The sequence below is a fragment of the Montipora foliosa genome, chromosome 11, assembly GCF_036669935.1.
Source record: "Montipora foliosa isolate CH-2021 chromosome 11, ASM3666993v2, whole genome shotgun sequence".
Classification (NCBI taxonomy): domain Eukaryota; kingdom Metazoa; phylum Cnidaria; class Anthozoa; order Scleractinia; family Acroporidae; genus Montipora; species Montipora foliosa.
The window spans coordinates 45,266,353-45,273,852 of NC_090879.1; the positions used below are offsets into that span (position 1 = coordinate 45,266,353).

At 39.1% G+C, this 7,500-nt stretch overlaps 1 pseudogene; it reads left to right on the forward strand.

Annotated features, from left to right (window-relative positions):
* Window positions 1-7,500, forward strand: part of LOC137977205 (N-acetyllactosaminide beta-1,6-N-acetylglucosaminyl-transferase-like) — a 29,514-nt pseudogene that overhangs the window by 5,585 nt on the left and 16,429 nt on the right.

Sequence of the window (7,500 nt, forward strand, 5' to 3'; positions counted from 1 at the left end):
ATTTTAGTACATCTATTGTTCTACAGGAGGGCCTTATTTGCATAATTATTACCATTTTGGTATAAATAAGATTGTTTTATCCCCTTTATTCCTCTCTTTGGCTTTGAACGAACCTTGGGCGTTCGACCCTCCCACCTCCCCGCACCGATGGCCTGCGTGTTGCCATGGTTCCCACTCCTTCAGCCTTGTGGCTCGCCTTTTCCCATAACTTACTTCTGCTCGGGGCCTTCGGGAGTGAGGGTTCCAGGTCATAATTTATTACTAATGGTTGAATCTGCTACCTTTTCAAATCCTCCCAATGCTTTCAGAGAGTTCAACACTTTATCAGGATTTACACACCTCAATGTGACCTAAATAGTGCGTTTCTGTTGCCTGCCATTATAAATAAATTATAAATAAACTTTTTATAACAGTTTTAAATTTGTACAACGATTGCATCCATATTTTTGGATCATGGAATGTGGACTTTGGACTACCGAATTGAACTGGATGCTGACCAAGATATTATATCAAAAATTCCCTGAAACACTGTGAACTTTAAGGGAAACCAGCTAAAAATCCTTCCAACAAATTAAAGTGAAGGCTACCCATAGCTTCCATGTTTGAAAGTGGATTTCCAGTGTTTTTCCACTGTTGGATGATTCTCGGGCTCACCGAGCAAGTGCATTGCACAACGGCAAAATATCTACAGAGAGTACTGACGATGGTCGCTAGTGCTCTGTCTCGTTGAATAACACATTATGTGTTTATTGGCAACGGTTTCAGTTGCAGTCTCATCTGCACTTGCAATTCCCCACAGCCCGTCCTTCATGAATACCATTCAGCACTGGATATTCCATGTTCCATAATTGCGGGTAGACTTTTATATACCGGACTAAAATGGTCAAGGACAAAGGAACCATTATTATTCGGATTAGGCCTTGCTAATTAGGTATTGTTATGTTCGCTTAGTTCTTTTGTTTCACGAACATTAATAATTTCGGATCCCGTATATGAAAGACCATCCATAATTGCACTCGTTCAACAATGCAATCGTATCCGTCTTTGCTTCTGCCATGTTTTCTTCACATTTGCTTGCACCTACAACATATTACGTAAAACAAAACAAATCCAAATAATGACTAATCTCAATTAATTAACCAGAAATACAATGCGCTCCATGGTACCTATAAAAAGACCCCGACATATTTTCAACGACCACTCAACTTCGATACAGCAATCGGGCTTTAAATTCAAGATTACCGGGCCCATAACATTTACAGTTATCTGTATAACGAAAGAAAAACAATGCCCAAGACGTAAAGTGAAAACGAAGTCAGATAGAAGCGAGACTGTGACGTCACAATAATAACGCTTCATTTATTCTTTTAAGAAATGGTTATGAATAGATTGGATACTCCAAAAGAAGGTGAGACACTTCGCGACACATATACATGTGCGGCATTCGGTGACGTTACTTGGCAATACCTGCCAACCTCGGTGTTAACCCGCTTGACAGATAAAACGCACTTCTTTTAGGCAGAGAATTCGAATACCTTCTAGGTTAGGCACTGATCTCTAGTGATTAGGTAGAGCGCCGACACGAAATGATTAGATTTCATAAATTGTTCTGGTGACACGATATTTAAACTTAGTAAAACTTTAGAAAGATCGTTTGGTAATTTATATACACGAGACTAAGTGTTTCACCTTATTTTGGAGTATCCATTCTTTTCACAGCCATAAAAAAATTTGGATTTTGACAAGGCAATACCGCATTCTATCGGCGGCTAATTGGAAGAAAATATATTATTGTATTGGGCGGAATCGCTCTGCGGTATTGGCCGAGATTATGTTATTTTATATAGTAGAAGTTGCAAATGGCAAGTGAAATGCTGCGAGCAGTAGATACTGGGCAAACAGAGAAGCAATCGTGTAACATTCGGTGACGTTACGTGGCAATACCTAACAACCTCGGTGTTAACCCGCTTTGGCAGATAAACAGCACTCTTTTTAGGCAGAGAATAACTTCTGGGTTAGGCACTGATCTCTAGTGATTAGGTGTAAGCGCCGATACGAAATGGTTAGATTTCATAAATTGTTCTGGTGACACCATATTTAAACTTAGTAAAACTTTAGAAAGATCGTTTGTTAATTTATATACCCGAAACTAAGTGTCTCACCTTATTTTGGAGTAGCCATTCAGTTCACAACCATAATGAAATTGGGATTTTGAGAAGGAAATACCGCATTCTAGCGGCAGCTAATTGGAAGAAAATCTATTCTTGTATTTGGTGGAGTCGCTCTGCAGTATTGGCCGAGATTATATTTTATATAGTAGAAGTTGCAAATGGCAAGTGAAATGCTGAGGGCAGTAGGTAGTGAGCAAAAAGAGAATTAATGGTGTTGTTGGATACGATTTTCAACAGGATCTAGGAGACTAGTACCCTGATTCCAAACGCTGCAAACTCTTCATTCCAGCTTCTGGGCGTTGGCAAAAAAGATGAAGACAGCAACTAGACTTTGTTGAAGATGAGCAAGCATTCATTTGTATATCCAGATCGTCGTTGTAGATGTGACAAACATCTGATAAAGTTAGCTCTTATGGCGATTCGAAATGTCAAGTCACATGAAAATGATCTCTTGGAGTAATATATCTTCGACTTTACCTTATTGTAAATGCTGGTATTTATTTTATCATGGTGTTAATTATCTGAGCACAGCGTTCGTACACACTTTGGGCTTATTTCTCATATTCATATTTAACGGTGAATAATAACCGAGACAAAGTCGATGTTGTTATTCGCCTCGACAAAACGGCTTGCGGCCATTTTGGAAAAAAACGCTTAGGTGATTACCGTGTAATAATCACCTCAAGAGCAACCAATCAACGCAGAGAGTTTTCAATAATCACCTATTTAATTATTGCACTACAGATAGTGAACAACGTCACACAACAAAAAAAGTTAATTCGAAATCGTTCAATGAAAAAGGTCAAGAACTTGGACTGTTGTAGAAAACAAATCTTTAAACCACCGTTCCAATTCTCAGGTCTGTGCAGTTCATCGTTTCTGAGTTATTTGTCGAAGCGTTTCACGCAACTTTGTAGAGTTTTGTCTGGTGACGCCATGTGGTCCACGAAAACTGGAGTTCATTTTGCGATGAAAGGGCTTAGTTCTCGCTCATGAAATAAAATACATGTGTATGAATACACCTCCTTATGTATTTGAAAGGCTCAAACTGCTGAGATTCATAGGGATAAACATGATTTTTCAACCAAGTAGCGTTGTATCGTGGTGTCACACGAGGTGACATTTGGGAAATTCAAAATGCTGTATTTTAGAAAAGAAAGACGTCACGGAACTGGAAACTTGAAAAAAGATTTATTTCTACGTCATCTTCCACTTCCTTTAGAAAGAAATTTAAAGATCTTGTTATTTTGATTTTAGAATGTAATGACCTCACTGTGAAAACCATTTACTGTTTTCTTTCTTCTCGGAGGTCCAGTTGGTGGACCATTTGTGGGTCCACGTTTTGTACCGTCCCTGCTCAAGACTTATTAAAATCTCCCCTCAATTCCACGCAGGAACCGTCGTAAAATTATTAGAAGCATACTTGAACAACTCCCTTCCCCTCAGCAACGTTTCTACCGTTTAGGTAAACTAGTACTCATGGTAGTTATGGTGTTAAATGTATAATTATTAGGCAACATACCACGTCATTAATTCTTTTATTATTGATTCTTACTATGTCCGTTATCGGTTCTTCTCTCAACCAATTTGTTTTGGCATATTCCTTCCTTTGCAGAACTCAAGAAAAGTATTCCCAAAGGCTGCAAGAGGAGAAACATGGGAAGATTTTTATCTTTTCTGTGCCTGTTCTTCGTCGGACCTTACATTGTTTGCACACAGGTGTGCCAGTACGTCAAGAATAACAGAAAGGTACTGCTTTTCCCTAATAAATTATAATACGAAAAAGGTTCTTGGGTGCGTGGTCCGCCGAAGGAGATTCCATTTAAGTAACAGTGTTCTCCAACCGTTTCTTCAAGGTGTCTTTTCGCTTGACTGCAAAATTCGGAACGCCCTTGATTATTATCTAAAATGTCGTCTCGTCAAAGTAAGCAAACTACGGCTCGACAAAACTCGCTCCAAATACCGACCTTGAAATCTATCTACGAATTCCACATCGTTTCTAAATTCAATTCGCATACTTCAGACAATCAGTTGCTGACAAATTATAGTTCTTAAAGCCTCCTTATGACCCGATAAGAGAGCGCTCTGCGGATTCGATGGGCTTCTAATCGGACTACTGGAGGCTGTCTAATTGTTAAATCAAGAGGTAGTTAATCCTGCGTTGGCAGTAGGGTTTAGCTCCCGAGTAATATATATTTAAGCTGCAAGCCTACGTACTAGCAGGAAACAAGCAAAACCAAAGAGCATAAACCATATGATAGAACTACGAGGTCAAATTTTGGCTGTTTTGCCTCTTTCAAGAAAAAAGCACGGCCCTACGTCTTTCAAATTTACCTGAAAAGAGAGAGCTAAAAGAACAAACCAACTCAATCCTCACAGGACACAGAACCCGGGAAACTGTTGAAACATCAGTACAGCTGCCCGTGTTAATATGTACAGTTTCTACATGTTTTTTTCTCTCCTCCACAGGAACCCACAACGTGGTCGGAATGCGAGCAGATCATTAGCAAAAATTCTTGGTGTTTCTTTCCCAACTTCGAAGATTGGTTTTGCGCCGATAACAAACCAACAGATACACAAGTGTATTTTCGTTATGAAGAAAAAGAGTGCAATGATGTAAAAGAGGATTTTTTTCCTCATCCCTCTCCCACGCAAGAAGAAGAAGACTTCCCCATTGCTTATGCAATGGTTGTATACACAAACGCAAATCTTGTAGAGAAGGTTTTACAAGCTGTCTATATGCCTCAGAATATTTACTGCATACACGTGGATATCAAATCATCTGAAGCATTTCGCAAAGCAATACGAGCCATGACTGCTTGCCTTGACAACGTTTTTCTGACTAATAAAACTGTCGACGTGATATGGTCTCATGTTAGCATTCTTCACGCGCAAATTAACTGTCTAGGGGATTTAATGAAGAGCTCAGTAAAATGGAAATATTTTATGCATGTTACTGGGCAAGAGTTACAATAATGCCGAAATTGTGCGAGCGCTAGCCAATCTGAATGGTTCCAACAACATCGAGAGTTTTGCTGTTCCAATCAAATATTGGCATCGATATATGTATTCCCATAGAGCTGACAAGGTGGAAGGAGGCCAGTTTCATGCGAGATACTCATGGCGAAGGACGAACGTTATGAAGCGTCCTCCACCATGGGGAATTCGCATCAAGAAAGGGTCCACTTTTGTGGCACTCACACGAGAAGCAGCGAATTATGTTCTTCATGATAAAGTAGCGATTGATTTTTTATCCTGGCTCAATGACACTAGCATCCCTGACGAAGCATTCTACTCATCCCTTCACCAACATCCGGGATTCCCAGGTGGTATCTATGGTAGCCAGCCGGAGTGGATAATGCGCTCTGTGAGTTGGGAATATACAGGTGATGTTTGTTGTGGGCAATGGGTCCGGGAAGTGTGCTGGCTGACGACACGAGACCTAAACTGGGTACTGGGTGCCAAGTTTCGCAAGAAAATCTTCGTGAACAAGATACCATTTGACCACAGGGATGATATTGTTAAATGTTTGACTTTAGCACGCTCGATGAGAAGGTATGGTCAGGTACTATTTTAAATTAATGAGCTAGTTTGTCTTAAGCAAATTTTGGGTTACCTTCGGTAACACTGAAACGAACACTTTTTCTTTGTCCAATCACAAAAGACGAACACATTTAAGTGAACCAATAAGAAAAAGAAAAAAGCAAAAAGCTGCAGCTGTGGTGAAGCGCGCAAAAAGAAGACCAGGAATTAATCACAATTGCTATTAAGTTTGATTCCTGTTACAATTGACTAAATTCATTTTCATGGTTTGTTTACTTTGTTTACTCTTAAGTTCACTCTAGCACATCGTTTTCTCCAGCACCACCGACCGGTGCCATATGTTATGAACCTTCTGGCTATGGATTCTCAATATAATTACCCTCTTTTTAGAAACTATTTTTACTAGATTACTTCATAATTTATTTAATACTGTTAGTCGGTTGATTAGTTATTTAGTTAGTTAGTTAGTTAGTAATTATTAGGCTTTATTTTGATTAATTATTATAGGTAGATATTTTAAGAATTATTGTAAAGCGCTATTGGATAGCGATAGATTATTATTATTATTATTATTATTATTATTATTATTATTATTATTATTATTTATTACTTAGTTGTGCAAAGTAGCCGCGGAGCCGTGCCGGGAAAAAAATTAGGGTTAGGGTTAGTGTTAGAGAGTGAAAAAGCTTTACAATGACGGAAAATATTATGGCATGGGTTCTCATTGGCTGGAAATGCCTGACTTTGCGGAAAAAAGTCGCTCCAAAAATATCTCTGAAAACGGCGTGACTAAGGGTATTACTCCTGCTTATGCTGTTCCTATAAGCAATGATATCAGTTTTCAATCAAAATCAATGTTACTTCTTCAGCCAATCACCACAGTCCAAAGCAATCAACTTAGCCAATCATAACGAGGAAAAATCCACACAGGGGATATTAATTGAAGCGCGGTACCCTTAAATCAGTAACTCTTCACAACACTTGCATTTTTTATGTTTTGTTTTTACTAAATTTGGCAATGGGAGTTGTTTTTTTTTTGTTTAACCGCCTTCTTTTCAATTCGTCCGCGACCGATTAGCTAAGTTGAATGAGCATCAGACTACCGTACGGGAGGTCGAGACTTCATCTCCGTCCAGACCAACATTCAGGGTCCTTAGAGCGAGTTTCAATCGAATGTCGTAAAACCAAAACCAAAGTAATTACTTTGGCCAATCAAAAAGGACGGAGACAATCCAGTAAACCAATCAAAACGCGAAGTCATTACACGCAGCTAACACAAAGCGCGGGAAAATGTGCACGCGCGAGCCACGATTTGTTGTGGTTTCACTTCTGATTGGTTGAAAAAATATCGCGAGAACTTTGAACCAATCACTGAGTGAAGTAATCATAAACCAAACCAATTCGCTAATTACGTTCGAAACTCTATTGGAAACTGCTCTAAGTAACTGAGGAGAAAGTGCTCTTTTGTGATAATTCCAACAGCAAATGGATAGACTTTCAAGTCCTTTCGGATAAGATTGTAAACCGTAGGCCAAGTCTCACAACACTTGTTCATAAACTCGGAAATTTCGGAAAGAGAAGGGCACGGAGTTTGGGGTGTTGTGCTCTGCTCTGAATTCTGAGGGCTACAAGTTTATTAGTGGTGTAACACTAGTAAACGGATACCCACACTAAATAAAGTGTTTATTCCAACTAGGCACAATTCTGTTAAAAGTTGAAAACTGAAAACTAGTGGTTCTAGCATAATTCTTTCTCAATTTTGGACAGGCAAAGCTTCTTAGAGACC